At 36.7% G+C, this 19,740-nt stretch overlaps 1 protein-coding gene across 3 annotated transcripts in view; it reads right to left on the bottom strand.

Annotated features, from left to right (window-relative positions):
- LOC133199050 (uncharacterized) overlaps positions 1-19,740 on the bottom strand; it is a 269,846-nt gene that overhangs the window by 230,273 nt on the left and 19,833 nt on the right. The gene's annotated exons all lie outside the window — the stretch shown is intronic.

The raw sequence follows: 19,740 nt of genomic DNA, 5'->3' as shown, positions 1-19,740 counted from the left end.
AGCTCTCCTTGTCATCTTGTTCCCAAGCCAGATGGTACTTTTAGATTCTGCACTGATTTTCGCAAGGTCAATGCAATCACCAAGACTGACTCTTACCCCATTCCCAGAATTGAGGACTGTATAGATAAGATTGGTGGTGCCAAATATGTAAGTAAGTTTGATCTTTTGAAAGGGTATTGGCAGGTCCCATTGACCGAGACAGCGAAAGAGATTTCAGCCTTCGTTACCCCAAAGGGTTTCTACCAATACAAGGTGATGCCTTTTGGGTTAAAAAATGCCCCTGCAACCTCTCAAAGGATGATCAATCATTTGCTTGGTGACTTGGATGCAAGTGAGGCATATATTGATGATGTGATAGTTTACAGTAACACTTTTCAAGAGCATTTGTTACATATTAGGGCACTATTTGTAAAACTATCAGAGGCAAATTTGACTGTAAGCCTTACAAAAACTGAATTCTGTCATGCTGTTGTTGAATATTTGGGCCACATTGTTGGTAATGGCCATGTTAGTCCAGTTTTTGCTAAGGTTGATGCAATTGTCAATTTTCCTCCTGCTCAATGTAAGAAAGAACTGATGAGATTCCTGGGAATGGCGGGATATTATCGAAAGTTTTGTCCAAACTTTTCGACTATTGCTAACCCATTGACCTGTCTCTTGAAAAAGAACAGCAAGTTTATTTGGGATGAAAAGTGCCAACAGGCCTTTAAACAAATTAAAACCATACTCATGGTCTCTCCAGTTCTTTCATCACCAAATTTTGATAAAGAGTTTTTGTTACAAATTGATGCTAGTGATGTGGGTTGTGGGGCAATTTTATTGCAAGAAGATGAGAACTATGTGTGCCATGCAGTTGCTTATTTTTCTAGAAAGTTTTCAAAATGTCAGAGAAACTATTCTACTGTAGAGAAAGAATGTTTGTCTATGTTATTAGCATTGCAGCATTTTGATGTGTATTTATATTCATCTGTACATCCAGTTGTTGTATTCACTGACCACAATCCACTCACCTTTGTACACAAAATGAAAAACAAGAACCAGAGGTTAATGAGATGGAGTTTAGAATTACAGGAACACAATATTGTCATTAAACATATTAAAGGTAGAGAAAATTTGATTGCAGACGCATTGTCGAGAGTACCTGTTGATTGAAATGTTATATTATTGAAATGTATGTAAATTTTGTAAAATCATATTGTTTCATAACAATTGTAAAAGTTTTCATTACACTCAAACTTTTCTTTAAGGGGGGAAGTGTTACGATACTCTAATATTATTAATAGATATTGCGTCAGCTGTAGTTGTTATTTTTGTTATGTGTGACGTCACTCGTAACCGTTTGCGTGATTTCCGGAAGCCGAGGAACACCAGCACGCGATCGTCTGCGAGATAGGAGATTCAAGAGACTTTAGACATTGGGCACAGGAATGGTGGATGTTTTCATACTTCGTAATTCGGCTTGGGCTAACCGTGGAAGTATTGCCATGTACATAGCGAGCGATGTCCGCGGAGCTGGAGGACTTCCTTTTTGACTAACAGCTGAGTAAATTCTGTCCGCGAATTGTTTATTTTGTCAATTTGTGTGTAACTGTAATTGTGTGTGCTTATTTATTATTGATTATTTGTTTTTACTATTAAAATTTGAAGTTTTAATTCGTTTTGACTGGTGTGTTGTTGTAAGTGTGCCATCGGGAGCCAAAAATAGATTTGTGTATTCGGCACACGTTACAATCTAAAGAGTCGTACTACTTTTGAATTTTCTTCAGGGATCATACAGTTGACTGAATTGTGGTTACGAAAAGAGAGATCGTGTATAACTCGGAATTTACCAGGGTCTGATTTAGGAACAACTCCTAAAGGAGAAGAAACAAACTGGGAAAGTGGTGGAGAGGGGAAGGGCCCGGCTGTTCTCCCTGATTCTTTACCACTATTAATGAATTCCTGTATAACAGAACTATGTTCAAGTGCACTTCTATGATTCCTAGATATCTTTGAACCTGGTATACCACTACAGCCTAAGTGAAAACCATAGGTGAATCCATTTATGATACCTAAAAGTTTGTATTTGTCATAACCTTGCAGGATTTCAAGCAGACTTTTTTACTTTGATTGGAGTTGGGAGTTTTTGATTGTGAATTCTGCATACTTGGCTTGGAAGAATCTGTGCATTTGGACTTGGGGTGGTTTCCTCTGCACTGCAGGGACAGGGGTTTTTACTACAACGTTCCCCTCTGTTGTATTAAAAACAAAACTTGATGCGAGAGGGCTGGGTTTGACTATTCTCAGCCTTAATTCCTGAATGGGTTGCTGCCAAGGTACATTAACAATTTCTTTTAACTGCTCATCATATGAGCGAAATGCATTGTCCCCATGAAGTTATTGAATTTCCCTTACCATGTGCCCATTCTTTAAAAGACTTTAACTTCTTTAAAAGACAGCAGGGCACTTTTCAATGTACACTGCTGCAAACAAAAAAAAAATGCATCTGTCCATTGGGGAATAGTTATGGGGCTTTTCAGTTTTGGACTTTGGTGCAATTTTATGACCCCAGTGGAAATCGAAATATTCAAAGGTTCTTCCCTTGTAATTTGTAGGGATCGAAAGTCAATGAATTTATTATTCCAAATTTTTGACTTAAGTTTGCTAGAAACTGAAGACCCAAGGGGAATGCCATCACTAACAATAATTGATGAGTAAGGAAGATCAGTTGCCGTTGCTGGCTCAACTGCAAAAACTTGATCTAACAGATTCTAGTATTGAACCTGACACACTGTTGAGTGCAGGGATGAAGGACCTGGAACTGAAGGTGACTGTGGATCTGATGTGGGTTTTGGTGATGTGTCAGCTGAGTGAGACGTAGCTGCTGGCACTGAAGGGGCCTCCTGAGTTGGAACGTTTAGCCCATTGTGCCCTTGTGAGTGCATTAGAATTGCTACAGCTAGTTCGTCATAGTCAATGTTTGCGAGTCCACTGTTTTGAGCAGGTAGTCCCACAGGCGGCAGGTCTAGTGATATGGCTTGACATCCTTCTGTCGGTTGGACTGCCCTCCACTTTTTGGCTGTTGTAGCAACTGAGGACTTCTGTCCCCTCTTTGGAGGCATGGCTGTACACCTGGACAATAAAGAATAATGAGCACAATAAATAATTATTCATTTAATGATTCTGAAACGTCCCAAAGGCCTCAGTAGAAACACAGATATATAAATATTTATACACACACACACACACACACACACACACACATATATATATATATATATATATATATATATATATATATATATATATATATATATATATATATATATATGTGTGTGTGTGTGTGTGTGTGTGTGTGTGTGGCCTTGGACACAAAATAAATGTATACAGCCTCAATGCTGCATAGTACAGATTATGGCTAAAGAATGAGGTATAAATTTTAATACATTTTTTATCATTATACCCGAAAAGTAACAGCTGAAAACAGAACAATACCAAAGGAGAATCTGAAGCTTGTCTGACCCAATTTTAAGATGTAAAATTTTCAGCTAGTTAAACAAATTAGAAGGTTACAAAACATGAAGCCATACCTGAGTGAAATATATTGTATGTACATATAATGATTACAAGGATGTTGCGTGTGGTCCCGCAAAAGTTGAATATATATAATGAGGTTTGTCCTTTGTGGATTAACCTGAATATTTTGTGCAGTTGTATTCAAAGATGAGTAACTCTTACATGTGTAATTTAATTCGGGTTCGGTATGCTGATTCATCTTCCTTTATTGCGCATGTCTTCTAGATTATTCCTTTCTATTTCGTAGTTAGTCAAGAGCAGATATGCTTATTTTCAGTAGCATTCAATCAGTTGTCATCCTGCAATCCTAGGATAAATAAAGTACAAAATGCTGCGGGCATCGAGAAATTCCAAGACAAGGAGTCCATACTACAGGACAAATACTGTGAATTCGACTGTTGGTAGTAGAAATCGGCGAGTTGCGACAACGACGCCGGCCAGGGCTACCTCCGCCATTATTCAACCCAGTGACGTAACGCAAAGTGCAGCCTCGGCAGTAATGCAGAGTTCGATACCGGCGGGGATAGAAAGTGCGGCCCTTGTGGTTTTGCAGAGTTCGTCACCGGTGTTGATGCCAATTACAGCACCGGCGGTGATGCAGAGTGCGACACAGTCCGTGCAGTCGGCGCCATTGACCGATATCCAGCCTGCGTCAGGCCCATCCACATCGTCTACCTTTAGTGCCAAAGATTCTGGTACAAATGTTTCAGGTACGGTCAATTATGACCCCTTAAATAATTTGCCGAATCCTTTAATCAGTGCGGCTTCTCCACTTGCTGCTCATGTGCCGCAAAATACAAAAGAAAAAAAATTTAATGATCAGTTTGTAAGTTTTGCAACCCTTTTGTCCCATGATCCTACTGTAACTCAGCAAAATGAAGTTGTATTTGAGGATGGGGTTTTCCAAGTAAAACCAAAGCAGAAGGACCAAAAAATTTCAAGTTTTTCACAATGGTTCGATGCCTTTTCTATATTTGCTTCAGTATACTTAACAAAACATACTTGTCAAGCTATCCCATTGTTTAAATATTTGACACTGATTAAGAGGGGGGCTGAAAAATTGAGAGGTAATTGGTTGGATTGTGACATCCAGTTTCGACTGAAAAAATCTTACAATACTTCCTTGTGCTGGTCCTCTGTTGATGCGGAATTGTGGATGATTTACATGCAATCGGCCCCTTCCACAAACGTCAGTTCTCGTCATCAGCCAGCTGGCCAGCAAGTTCAGCCCAAATGTTATGCATATAATTACGATGGTATTTGCAAGAAGCCCAATTGTAATTTTTTCCATAGCTGTCTAAAGTGCAATGCTTTTCACCCATTAGTCAAATGTTTTAAGAACAATACTAATTCAGTGGCAGTTAAACCGGCATCTCAGTTTAATGTCCGTAATCAATATCATCTTTATTCCAGGATTCAACAGTCCCGACAGCCTTTGGGAGGGTCAAAATCCAATCCTATCACATAATTGTGCTAGCTTATGGGAATTGGGTCATTCGCCAATTAATTCTATTAACTTGGATCATTTGTTACCTTCATATTCTAATGCTGAGGATGCCAATTGTTTATCTTTAGGCTTTAGGTTTGGTTTTTCTTTAAATTTTAGTGTGGAGTTTAAAAACATGACTTCTGCAAATCAGTATAAATATGAATTACAAGAAAAGATTGATAAGGAGGTTACATTAGGCAGAATATTGGGGCCATTTTTACATCTTCCAATGTCAAACTTGCGGTGCAACCCCATAGGTCTAGTCCTTAAGAAGCAGGGTGGTTGGCGTATGATTACTAATCTATCATATTCCCCCAGGAAGCAGTGTTAATGACTTCATAGATCCTGATATTAGCTCAGTAAATTATTCAACTTTTGATGATGAAATTGCATTGATTGTTTCTAAGGGCCAAGGTGCATTACTAGCAAAAATGGATATTTCAAGTGCATTTCGCCTTTTACCTGTTTCCCCAAAGGATTTTTGTTTGTTGGGTTTCAGACACTCGGGGGCATATTATGTTGATAAGTGTTTGCCAATGGGGTGTTCGTTATCATGTGCATTATTTGAGAAATTTTCTACATTTTTGCATTGGGAATTGACCCATAGGTCTAATTTACATTCGGTTGTTCATTATTTAGATGAATTTATGTTCATAGGGAGTGCTAGTTCATCTGAATGCATGGAATTGATGGGGCTATTTGAAGGTTTGTGTTTAGAGTTAGGTTTCCCATTAGCTTTAGAAAAAACAGAAGGGCCAACTTATTGTTTGACATTTTTAGGTTTGGGAATTGATACTATTTCTATGACTATCTTTGTACCAGAGGAAAAAGTTAAGGAGCTTATAGGAAAAATTTATGCAGTTTTGGAATCAAAAAAGGTAACTTTGAACGAAATGCTGTCATTAGCAGGAGCAGTTGCTTTTGTAGTCAAAGCATTGCCAGCAGGTAGGGCTTTTTAGCTCACCTGAGCCAAAGGCTCAAGTGAGCTTTTCTGATCAAAATTTGTCCGTTGTCTGTCATCGTTGTTGTCGTAAACTTTTCACATTTTCATCTTCTTCTCAAGAACCACTGGGCCAATTTCAACCAAACTTGCCACAAAGTATCCTTGGGTAAAGGGGGTACAAGTTTGTTCAAATGAAGGGCCAGGCCTTCTTCCATGGGGAGATAATTAAGAATTCGTGAAAAATTAATGGCATCATTAAAAAATCTTCTTCTCAAGAACCACTGTGCTTGAAAATATGAAACTCATGTGGAAGCATCCTCAGGTAGATTCAAGTTTGTTCAAATCATGACCCGGGGTCGGGTTGGGCCACAATGGACGATCAAAGTTTTACATAGGAATATATAGGAAAAATCTTTAAAAATCTTCTTCTCAAGAACAGCAAAGCCTAGTCTGGTTCCCGCCCCCGCCACTCCGTTTTCACTTCGTTTTGGGGTCAGGTAAAAGCCGACGCCATTTAAAAATGGCGACCTCCATGACGTGAAAAAGGTACGTTTTTCATGGTCAACAAATATGTTCAAAATATGGTCAATCAAACTAAAAGAAATAGAAACTGAGTGGTGCTGTAAGTTTATTAGGATGCTTTGATGAAGTTGCTGAGTTTTTGTGGGCTGACAAAGCTCTTATATATGTTTTTGCCGACTTTTTCCGGTTTGTTTACATAACCCTCAATTAGAAACTTGGATAATAGAACATCAAACAACAATGGCTTAGCTGTGCAGACGTGTAGAAAAAATTATTCAGGTCATATTCTTTCAGAAAAACTCGAGGTTTCGATTTGGCAACCTATATACGACTTCTAAATTGCATTTAATCATTTCGAATTTCCTCCTACTTGTAAACGTTCGAAGGATAGGTCTGATTGTTATATTTTAAAGAATTCTAGTCGTTCTTGATAACATTTACATGTAGGTTATTTAAAAAATGAATCAGGTTTTTTTTACTCAACTAATATTGACTAGTTGCACCTGTCATAAATTCAAGGATAAAGGGGAAGATATCTTTTAGGAAACATAATGAAAGATTTTCCTCTTTTCACTCCTATAATGTGCTTCCAAGAAAGAAGAGGGAAAGGAATATGAGTTCCCCTACTAAAGATACTCCTCTGCAAGCATCAAAGAAACAGGAACTCTGTGTAAGATTTTAAAACTTTTAGATTATTGTATTACATGATTATTAATCATATGGAACATTTTGAGTATATTTAACAAAACAAATATGAAGTTATTTATGATAGTAATAAATAAAAACAAAGAATATGATTCAAAATTTTTGATTTTGTTTGAAAGTTCCTTGGAAATAAAAGAAAAACATGGAATTCAGAGGAAAATGTGTTTTTAGAAATTTAACTTTAAAAAGCTGGTGTCATCCGCATTGTGCAGTGGTTAGAGCATCTGCTCTAGAATCACAGAGTAAGGAGCTGATCCTTACGTCGCGGGTTCGAATCCACTGCGGGATGTGGAGACTGGTCCTTCAGATGAGACTGTATAAACCGAGGTACCGTATTGCAGAAGGTGTTACCATTAAAAAAGATCCCTCACTGCTCCATGGCCCTGCATGAGTGATGAGTATAGGTATAAATTTGCAGCCCTCCACCAGCAAGTTCTCCATATGAGTGAAAAATTCTCAAGAGGGACATTAAACAGCAAACAAACATAAAGCTGGTGGAATTCCCAGTGAGAGTCTAATTTATTTTGGGACAATTGTGCTAAATATACATGTAATAAACATTGTGGAGGACTGGTAAAATTCTTGGTTATTTGAAATGAAGGTTGTCATTTGATATTTTAATTTTTTATAAGGGTTATATTTTCTTTATAAGGTAAGGTTCACTCTCAAACAAAATCTAAACTAGAAATTGTCTACAGCAGCCTACTCTATGTTAGGTATCTTGAAATATAAAGGACATCATTTTTCACACTAATGGATGAACAGGAGAAGGTATATGGTTTGAACAATAGTGCCATGTCTCTTGAGATGTATGTTGTATACTGCTGCATTTCAGTGATATGGTGATGTTGTCATCTGTTTGCTTCAAAGTAATTTTGGTACAGTGAAGGTGTCAAAAGTCAATATGATTATTTGAAACTAAGTCTACGGAAGAGTTGGTAAGGAAATACATAGCCTGGTTGAATAGTAAATGATGAACAATTTTAGACATACATTGTATTACATACCTGTATGTTGTATTTAATTACAATATTAATCTGTTCTTATGATTAATGGTCTGTAGGTTTGTACAAAAAATCAATTTTCTTAAAGGAAATGAAGACCATTCAAATATAATTTTAAGATATAGGTACATGTACTTGATACTAATTGTTCATGACTGATATATCAATTACTTTTCACTAAACATATTAAATTAACACAGTATGACAATCTTTAATTCTTTCAAGGATTTAATGTGAAAATATCACTTTTTTTTTTTGAATTTGATTTTATATTTATCATATCAGGTATTTGACCGTCTACAGGTTCTTGGAGTTACTTCATATGCAAGAGCTCTGTCTTTCATGGAAGATATAGGGAACATGGATGTTGTCAAAGGTGTCCAAATTAAAGCAATGACACTTTCAGAATTATTGGCGATAATTGTAATATGAAAGTAGGAGTCATACCATATAGTTGTACCTCTGACCTGAATTTATATGTTGTAAATATTTTTCATTGTCCTCATGTACCATATATTTTAGATGGTTTTGAGTGAATAAAGGAACTTGAACTTGAGACTTCTTGTTCAATATAGCATTTAGAGGTGACAATTGATTTCATATTGCAAACACAATCAGAAAAAAGTGGAAGGATCTCAACTGTTAGGGATTTGTCATTTCTTGTAGGAAGGATTGTCACCATGTCTTTGGCTTTTATACAGTCTTCAATGGGTTTCAGAAAAGAATCTTGATCAAGTTGTTTTTTAAACATTAACAGAGCTAACAGATGGGCCAGATATTGATTTATTCTTTATACTATTTGTAAACAAAACAATTAATGTACACATATCACAATAAATTAATTAATTAATTAGTAGGAAAAGCACAACTGCATGAAAAAAGCAGGGAAAACATGCATCTTGGTCCATCGATGAAAGTATCATACCATCTCATGAAGGACATAAAGCTGATCCACATTTATTTGAAATGAATCAGTCAATACAACCCTTTTTTATCACATGAGATGGCTGACTGTTAACATAAATCAGAAATGGTATTGTCCATTACACATACTATGTGATATAGCTTACATGTACAAGACCTCACTTCTTAAACACATTGTAATTAAATAGAAATATTATTAGTAAAATATTTTATGGATTACTAATGAAAAAATATAAGCTATAATCAAGCTCAATGACAAAATAACGCAGTGAACATTGTGAAATACCCTTATTTCCCCTGCAATAACGAACGAATAGAGCACAAGGAAATTCGAACTAAACAATGTGTGTTAATTTGTAATCCATGCTTGTCTACAATTACAAATGTTGATTTTTTGAAAGTATATAACCTTAACTGTCTCATGGGTGTGATGGTTAAGCTAAGCCACCCTCTAATTAGAAGCTACAGACCGATTTATAGGTTGGGGTGTTCGAAAACAATAAAAAAAAAATCTCATAAAAATCTATAAGAAGAAGAATACCCAGACTTAATGTATATTCGATGAAGCGCAATAATCCTATAAATCTTTCTCACACTAAAATTGTACTTGTTTTGTCGGGTGGGGCCACAATGGGCGATCTAAGTTTTACATAGGAATATATAGGAAAAATCTTTAAAAATCATCTTCTCAAGAACAGCAAAGCCATGATTGGTCATATTTACATGGAAGCATCCTCAGTTAGTGAAGATTCAAATTTGTTCAAATAATAACCCCCGGGGGTAGGGTGGGGTCACAATTGGGGATTGGTCATATTTATATGGAAGCATCCTCAGATAGTGAAGATTCACGTTTGTTCAAATCATGACCCTCGGGGGTCGGGTGGGGCCACAATGGGCGATCAAAGTTTTACATAGGAATATATAGGAATAATCTTTAAAAATCTTCTTCTCAAGAACAGCAAAGCCATGATTGGTCATATTTATACGGTAGCATCCTCAGATAGTGTAGATTCAAGTTTGTTCAAATCATGACCCTCGGGGGTCGGGTGGGGCTACAATGGGCGATCTAAGTTTTACACAGGAATATATAGGAAAAATCTTTAAAAATCATCTTCTCAAGAACAGCAAAGCCATGATTGGTCATATTTACATGGAAGTATCCTCAGGTAGTGTAGATTCAAGTTTGTTCAAATCATGACCCCCGGGGATGGGTGGGGCCACAATGAGGGATAAAAGTTTTACATAGGAATATAAAGGAAAAATCTTTAAAAAATCTTCTTCTCAAGAACAGCAAAGCCATGAGTGGTCATATTTACCTGGAAGCATCCTCAGGTAATGTAGATTCAAGATAGTTCAAATCATGACCCCCGGGGGTCGGGTGGGGCCACAATGGGCGATCAAAGTTTTACATAGGAATATATAGGAATAATCTTTAAAAATCTTCTTCTCAAGAACAGCAAAGCCATGATTGGTCATATTTATATGGTAGCATCCTCAGATAGTGTAGATTCAAGTTTTTCAAATCATGACCCCCGGGGGTCGGGTGGGGCCACAATAGGCAATCAAAGTTTTACATAAGAATACATAGGTTAAATCTTTTAAAAATCTTCTACTCAAGAACAGCAAAGCCATGATTGGTCATATTAAAATGGAAGCATCCTCAGATAATGTAGATTCAAATTTGTTCAATTCATGACACTCCCCCCCCCCCCCCCTCCACTTTTTTATTTAAACTTTTCAACCTTTGAAGACTGAAGTGATTTCTGCTTTTTCCTAGCCATAGTGCTCAGGTGAGCGATGTGGCCCCTGGGCCTCTTGTTGTACTAGGATTTACGGTTCATTTGCAGGGGTTAAGAAACCATATCATTTTGTAAGGATAACGGCAGAGATTAGGTCTGACTTGTTAATGTGGGTGCAGTTCTTCAGCCAGTTTAACGTTAGCACTCCATTTCCAGGTCTTACTTGGCATGAGGCAGATGCACTTATTTTTTATTCAGATAGTTCAGGTTCTTTTGGCTGTGGTGTTGTGTTTGGTAAGCATTGGTGCTGTCTCAATTGGCCTGCTTGTTGGGAAGAAGAAATATACAGGAACATTTCTTTGTTAGAACTCATTCCCATAGTGTTAGGAATTATCAGTTGGGCAGAGAATTTGCGGGATAAGAAGCTTCTTCTTCATATTGATAATTCAGCTTTAGTCTACATCATTAATCGCAAATCGTCCAAAAACAAGAGCGTTATGACTTAAGTTAGGATGTTGGTTTTGCATACTCTAAAGGTTAATATACAAATAAAAGCCCAGCACATTCCAGGTGTTAACAAGAGGCCCATGGGCCACATCGCTCACCTGAGCACATTGGCAAGGAAAAAAAAGCAAAAATCAGTACAGTATTGAAAAGTTTACAGGGAGGGGGGTGTTGAATTTTAAACTACCTGATGATGCTTGCATATTAATATAACAAATGGCTTTGTTGTTCTTGAGCAGCAGATTTTTTCCCATATATTCATTTTAAAAATTCAATCCCCCATTGTGGCCCCACCCTACCCCCGGGGGCCCTCATTTGAACAAATTTCATTCTACACTACCCAAAGATGCCTCCATATCAATGTGACTAATCATGGCATTTCTGTTCTTCAGGAAAAGACTTTTTCCTATATATTCCTCTGTAAACTTTGATCACCCATTGTGGCCCCAACCTATCCCCGGGGTAATGATTTGAACAAACGTGAATCTTCACTATCTGAGGATGCTTCCATATAAATATGACCAATCCCCGATTGTGGCCCCACCCTACCCCGGGGGTTATTATTTGAACAAATTTGAATATTCACTACCTGAGGATGCTTCCATATAAATATGACCAATCTTGGCTTTACTGTTCTTAAGAAGATTTTTAGAGATATTTTCCTATATTTTTCCTCTGTAGAACTTGGATCCCCCATTGTGGCCCCACCCTACCCCCGGGGGTCATGATTTGAACAAACTTGAATCTACACTACCTGAGGATGTTTCCACATAAGTGTCATCTTTCCTGGCCCAGTGGTTCTTGAGGAGAAGATTTTTAAATGATGCCATTATTTTTTCACTAATTCCTAATTATCTCCCCTTGAAAGAGGGCGTGGCCCTTCATTTGAACAAACTTGAATCCCCTTTACCCAAGGTTGATTTGTGGCAAGTTTGGTTGAATTTGGCCCAGTGGTTCTTGAGAAGAAGATGAAAATGTGAAAAGTTTACAACAACAACGACAACGACGACAGACAACGGACGAATTTTGATCAGAAAAGCTCACTTGAGCCTATGGCTCAGGTGAGCTAAAAATGAAATTGCTGATGCCATTTCTCGGTTTCAGTGGTCCAGGTTTCGGCAATTGGCTCCTTGGGCAGATCCATATTCCTTCATGGTTCCTATGGAGTTCTGGACTGTTATTCAGCAACTATAGACAGTCTCCTGCAGGCCAGTGTTTCTCAAAACACAGCTAGGGTGTATTGGCAAGGATGGCAATGTTTTAACAAATTTAGACTAGAATCATCATTTCAGCAAGTTTGGCCTCCTCCGGTAGATCTGATAAATTTTATAGCTTATCTTTCAGAAAGCGGACTAGCTTTTTCTACTGCCAAATCCTATTTGTCAGCAATAAGTTTTCTGGTCAATTTATGGCTGGCAAAATCCAGTTGACTCGTTTATTGTAAAGAAGTTATTAGCGGGTTACAAGAAATCTAATCTATCACAAGATATTAGAAAGCTCATCACATTGTGTTTGTTGTCAAAAATTATTCATGTGTTGCCTCATTTGTGTTTTTCTACTTTTGAGGCAGCTTTATTTCAATCTGCCTTTACATTGGCTTTTTTGCCTTACTTAGAGTGAGCGAAGTGGTGGAATTAGGTGTTGATCATGTTACTTTTTCATGTGATACCATTTCAATTTTTATAAAAACCTCAGACTGATCAGTCTGGCTTTTTTGCCTTACTTAGAGTGAGCGAAGTGGTGGAATTAGGTGTTGATCATGTTACTTTTTCATTTGATACCATTTCAATTTTTATAAAAACCTCAGACTGATCAGTCTGGTTTAGGGGGAGTTGTTCAAGTCCAAAGATCAAATGATATACAGCATTGTTGTTTCAAGCATTGCAGAGATATTCTGCTTTATGTAATCATATTCAGAAGGTGTCCTTCTTTTCACATCTGAACTTGAAACCACTAACCCAATACCAATTTTCATCCATGTTGAACAAAGCTTTAAAGTTTTTACATATTAAATCATCTTCATTTAAGACACATTCATTTCGGATTGGGGGTGCAACCTACTTGTATATCAAGGGTTATACTGAGGAGCATATTAAGAAGATGGGAAGGTGGCATTCAGTTGCTTAAAAATCTTACATAAGGCCATTGTACTAATTAAGTACCTAATTAGGTGCTTAAAGCATCTGAAAATTAATTATCTAATTTCAAGAGACCAGTTTCTTTGATTAACAATTTAAAATAAATATGTTCATGTTTGCTCATTTCAGTTTGTTTATAGATTCCATTTGGATCATAGGTTCATCCATAATACATTGGGCCAATCTATATGCAAAGAATTAGAATCAAGACCATCTTTGTCTGGAGCCATTCACCATGTTTTGGCATGGGATTCGGGGTATGGTTTGGGAACAGTTGTATCCAACAATTCAATTTTTGTTATCAAGGAACAAGGCTCCAAAGATAATTGTCATTCACTGTGGGGGCAACAATATAGGTCAGCCTCACAACACATTAAGAGGCCTCCAAAATTTTTTTAAATCCATTTTAGCAGACATTGCTGATCTACTCCCCCATACTGCTTTGAAAAATGCAGACGTAGAATAAATAGTGCTTGTGCAACATTTGTCATTAATAGGTTTCAGGGGCGGGGAGCATCTATTAGTTACCCAGACATTGGTGTGCGGCAAAGGGCTTTATTTAGGAAAGATGGGGTTCACTTATCTGACTTAGGCAATTCCATCTTTATCAATACACTGGGCAATGCATTGCATCATTTTATTAAGTGCAACTTTTCTTCACCAACATTTCCCTTAATGCCAAAATCATCAACCCCCATATAGTATATTCAAAGTTGTAGTTTTAGGGGGAACAAATTTGGTTTGTTTATGCTTGTCATGTGTCAATTTTGCGAGTGCCATTTGTTACTCAAATGGCCTTCGCAAATCTAATATAAGTTTGTACAGTCGGTATATTATTTAAGTGTGGTACCAACTGTGGTTGATCATCCATTTATTTGCTATTTGCACTTCCATATTTATATATAGAGAGAGTGGTACCATCTGTACCAAAATTACCTGCATTTCAAATATTTTTAGTGTTTCATAGCACCATCTATGCTTCCATATATATTTGTATTTGTATTAATTTTGGGCTGCAACATTGCCGCCCCATTTTGGTTGTGGAAGATGGGTCTCAGGACATTAGACATTGGACCCATGTCCTTTGACCCATTTGGCATAATTTTGCATAGAATGCTTTCTCCGAGGGGTACTGTTTTTTCCAGGCTCCCTGGATCAAGATGGCACTTCTATTGCTTAATTTTTATGCTGCCAAATGTTTTTCAGCGGCGCATACATTTGTTCATTATTTGTACTTTTTTGATATATTGTATATGTATAAAATGACCATGACAAGCACGCCAAAACACAATTTTGTTATTCATTTGTTTATATTTACAATCACCTGGTACCTTTGTTTAAGGGTTTTCTGATCTATGTCTTCTGTCGTGGTTTTATATTGAAACTGTCACTAAATAACCGTATTTTATAAAGTGTATAAAAATACTGTCGAGTAAACAGTAGTATTTTATGTGGATGAATCACCACCAGGATAAATATTGAAATAGTACAGATAAGATGCGCATGATAATGCACTAAAGAAAATTCATATGAAATGTAATATAGTATAACTATCATAGTATGATGATATCGCGTATGGTCCCGCAACATCTCACAAAAACAAACTACCAATTCATGTACAGTCATAAAATGATGATGCGTATAGTCCCGCAACATCAAACAAGAACAGACTGCGAATTGGTATACAATTATGAAAACAGTTGTGTAATGTGTATGACAACCAAATGAGCATGTCTTTGGTGGTATGGTCCCGCACCAAAAGAAAATGCACATACAATTATATACTCATACAAGATGAAGCGTATGGTCCCGCAACATCAACCGTAAGCATTTTGTAATGTGTTGGTCCCACAATGCAAAGAGAAATTGCTTACAAAGTATACATGTATATACCAGTCAAACATATAGGAGTTAATAAATGCATACTCCAGTAAGTTTATGTAAGCTGTATTTATGTTGTTCATTGACCACAAAAAGCAAACTGACTGTCTAATAATCATCAGGTATCAGTTTGATGAAACACATAAAGCAATTGACATTAAAGCCTATGACAGTAAGAGAATGCAATGCATGCACTCAATGACTTTAATAAACTATAGGTATGGTCTCAGAATATGGAGATGCATTATTTAAATAGAACATTTATATTGAAATGCATCACTGATTATAATTAGTGACAGAATATAGTTATATATATGTAAAGCAATTGAAAACCAAAGTCAGACAAGTAGACTTAAGCAGAATGATACTGGCCTTAAATGTGTCTATGATATAAGATAGCTGAACGAACACTTCGCCAAATCGATGCATAGGAGAGGCGGTCACAACATGAGGCGATGGGGTAGGGCATCGGAGATGTACCCAGTCATGGCACATGAATGTCAAATCTTTCCAGAAGCCTCTATGAGGCCAGAAATGTATACCATTCATAGCTGCACACTGTTCTTTAAGCATCACGTTGATGGCGACGATGCGATCGTTGAAGTCCGAAGACGAAGTCCAAGGTTTGCGGCGTAGAAGCTGGCCCACAATGACTGTCCGTATGCCCATACCAGAATGCAGATAAGACGCTAATGATAAAATATCACGCACAATCACTTCGTCACTTTTCAACAGAATGTTATTCTCCCCAACCTGCATGAAGCATATGTGTGGCAACACATCAAAAGTCAACAAGTCTCTGGAACGAGCAATGCTAACCACCACGAGCCCGTACATAAACACTATAAAGTCCATGGTAATGCAAGTACATGTGAATCTTCACACTGTAATCTAATGAAAGATAATGCTTAAAAAATTCACTCTAGGAGTAAGATTTCAAATTTGAGTCAAAAATTTTGTAAAGTATAATCACATTCTACAAAGCGTGCATTGTACCGGGTACTTTGAATTCTTTCTGCATTCTTCCAAAAAGATATATTTCTATTGGGTATAAATTTAAATTAATAACAGATTTTGCAAAAACCTATGACATCATAGGAGTGTGGAAATTCCTCATGATATACGTGATGACTTCAACTTTTCAATCGTCAACTTCCCTTACTTATGTAGCAATATCACTTATCACCTGCATATGGGGTTTATGTCATTCAGTTGATTCGATACGCAATAGCAACAAGTTGACGAAATAAGGATATAAACAGTCTCGTTTGAAGTCATCTTTTAGCAAGTTTTTCGGTCGATACAATGACCTTGTCAGCACATACAACCTGTCATTGAGTCAAATGCTGCTGACTGAAGTTTTACCTACTGATTGTTAGGCCATTGTTTATACACTGAACTGTTTACGGATATTTCCAGTTTTTGTTTCCCGATCATGACAAGGAGCACACGGCGGGTGTGACGGGTCGGCAGAGGATGCTCACTCTTCCATGACACCTGATCCTACTTCTACATTTTGAGGTCCGTGTTTGCTCTCCAAATTCGTATCGTTTCATTGGACTTTCAGGGTTGAATACTGTTCGCTATCTTCATATTTCATGCACGGGCACCTTTTGCAATTGATTGACATACCTATCGTAAATTTGTAGTTATTTGTAGTTATTTTCAAATCCTCCACAATCATCTTTCTTCCCGCTGGAAACTTTTCTTGTAGTGTTGCAAGATCGGCAAATAGTCAAAATATACTCGCCAATCTGAAAGTTTCTCGTCAATGATTTCCCTCAAATGAAGGAGAGACCCTCATTGTTTGCACTGCATTTGATCAGCTAAAACGCCCAGCTCAACAACACGACGACCTAGTATCCATTTCCTTTCACTGTGGGATCTGCATGTAGTTTTGGTTGCCACCAATGTGTCATCGTTGAAAACATTGACTATATTTTCTACAACGTCTGTTTTTTGGCATTACTATGACCAAAGATATTGTCCAGAACATGTTCCTGCATTGAATTAAAATTATAGAAATCCTGTAGTTTTTCTGCCTTTATTGGAAATAAACTTACTTTCTTATCACGGTAAGTGATATTGACGTTTGGCATTTTGATAGAATAAGCGTCGGGCACGTGATGATGTAATAACGTCATATAGCGTAATTTTAAGCGGTATGGATCATTACATTAAGTTCAGTTTTAAAAATTGACACCACGTAATAATTATGTTAATATTTCAATCTTCTTGTATTCAACCAGATAATACATAACATATACAGAAATAGAGTGAAGTGAATTACGTAGGGGAGTGCACTGACCTTCCGAATAATGGTGGAAAGAATTAACTCAAGAAGAGAAAGTTTTTTTAGCGGGGAATGATCCTGACATTCTCTAAACATGCATTGTATTCACATTTTGTAACATAGCAAATTTAAGAGTAAACCCAAAGTATTAGAACGTCAAATTTTGTCTATTAAAAATCTCAGAGACGATTTCCTTGGATAGGGTATCCACTGTCTTAAAAGAAGTTGTCCGTAGGGAGAAATTACCGAATTCTTTTTCTCATCATATGCAATCATCTTCATTTACGAAAAGTTTAATAAAATTACTCTTTTACCTTTTGAATGTACATAAGAAGTCTTATGTTTTACACAGAAAAAAAAAACCCACATTTGAAAACCTACTGGAACCAAAAAATTTAAAAAGTGTTAAAATCTATTGATCTTCCTTTTTAGGTCATCTGAGTCATAAGGATGCCTTTTCAAAAATTGTGAATTTCTTGGCCCCAGGGTCAGGGGTTCTGGTGTTAGGGCGGGGCTCTATTGATTATATAGTGAAAATGAATTATTTCTTTGAAAATCTTCTTCTCTGCTACTGGAGATTATTTAAACAAACGAAGTGCATGATTATGATAGGCAAGGATGCCTCTTCCAAAATTTTTTAAATATATGGTCTAAGTTTTTGGGGTTCTTGAGAAAGGGGGGGGGGGGCTCTATTGATTATATAGTGAAAAGCATTAATTCTATTAATTAATCATTAATTAATCCTGTCTGTTCCTTATGTTGAGCTGATAAATAAATTGCAAAGCTATAATGAAAATGGAAGCTTCGAACAGAATTTTTAAATCTTGTGGTCCTAGGGTCAGGGGTTCTGGCATAACGGGGGGAGGGGGTGGGGTGGGCTTTTGATAATATAGTGGAAAAGTGTTAATTCTTTGAAGACCATAGTTATGATGATGAGGGTAACTCTTCCAAATTTGTAAATTTCTTGACCCTTGGTCTTGGGTTCTGGTGTTGGGTAAGGCTTTGTTGAATCTGTAGTGAAAATGCATTGTATACTCAGGCCCTTGGGCCTCTTGTTCAATATTCAGTAGACATTATAAGGTATCTAAGTTCAGTCAACCGTGTGCACTCCAGGGTTCATGGAATATACTTATACGTTTACTTTGAATGAATATTCCTAAAAAAAAAAATTATGGGCCTAATTTTTATTTAATTTTCAAGGAAATTTTTATTTATTGTATTGAGTTTGATATAATATCTAAAATTTTGGGTGTTGCAATTGTTAATTCATTAACTGATAAACATTATTTTTTATTTCTCATTTTTGGCTAGCATGTAGAGAGAATGTATATTGTAAAGTCTCGTTATCTCCGAAATTCTTTCGGGAAACATACACTCATATCTCTTCTTACCATACGTAGAAAATAATACTGAAGACAAAGTGTTATTATTAATATTTATGCACCAATAATCGAAGATTCGGGAGCATATATATTTTGCTCTGCCATTCTGTCTGACTGTTTACCTGTTAGGTCGTAAAAACAGCGTTCTCCATGGACTGTTTAACATGACGGGCCCACCACAGTTAAATTATCTAGCACCGCAGTTAAAATAGCGCCATAGTTCCACCACAGCTAAATATGAGCACCACAGCAAGATCGTTGTTGAGGATGAGGATAAATTAATAAACTTAAAATATTTTCCATATTACGTACTGTTTATCTAATGATAAACCGTCATTTTACTCCAATTAAGGCCCATTCTTTGGCTTGCACAATCAATTATCGTCTAAGCCTCATTGAACTTCACGCATGAACATGAATGAAAAGAGAAAAGCCATTTTTTACACTTCCCGGTAATTGCAAATAAATAATTTAAAAAAATGATAAAACAACTTAGCTTTAAATAACACGTCTGTAAAATTGCAACTTTAGAGACGTGGTTAAATTAGTGAAGCTAAGAAGTTTAAAATAAAGTAGATAATGTAATTTAGTTAATGGAATAACACCAAAAATATTAGTTTTTATTACAAACTCAATAAAATAAATACAAATAATCTTGAAA

Source organism: Saccostrea echinata, unplaced genomic scaffold, assembly GCF_033153115.1.
Source record: "Saccostrea echinata isolate AGI-Se365-2 ecotype Australia unplaced genomic scaffold, CSIRO_AGI_Sech_v1 ptg000033l, whole genome shotgun sequence".
NCBI classification, from domain to species: domain Eukaryota; kingdom Metazoa; phylum Mollusca; class Bivalvia; order Ostreida; family Ostreidae; genus Saccostrea; species Saccostrea echinata.
The sequence above is the reverse complement of the archived record's forward strand: the minus strand, read 5'-3'. Positions and strand labels throughout refer to the sequence as shown.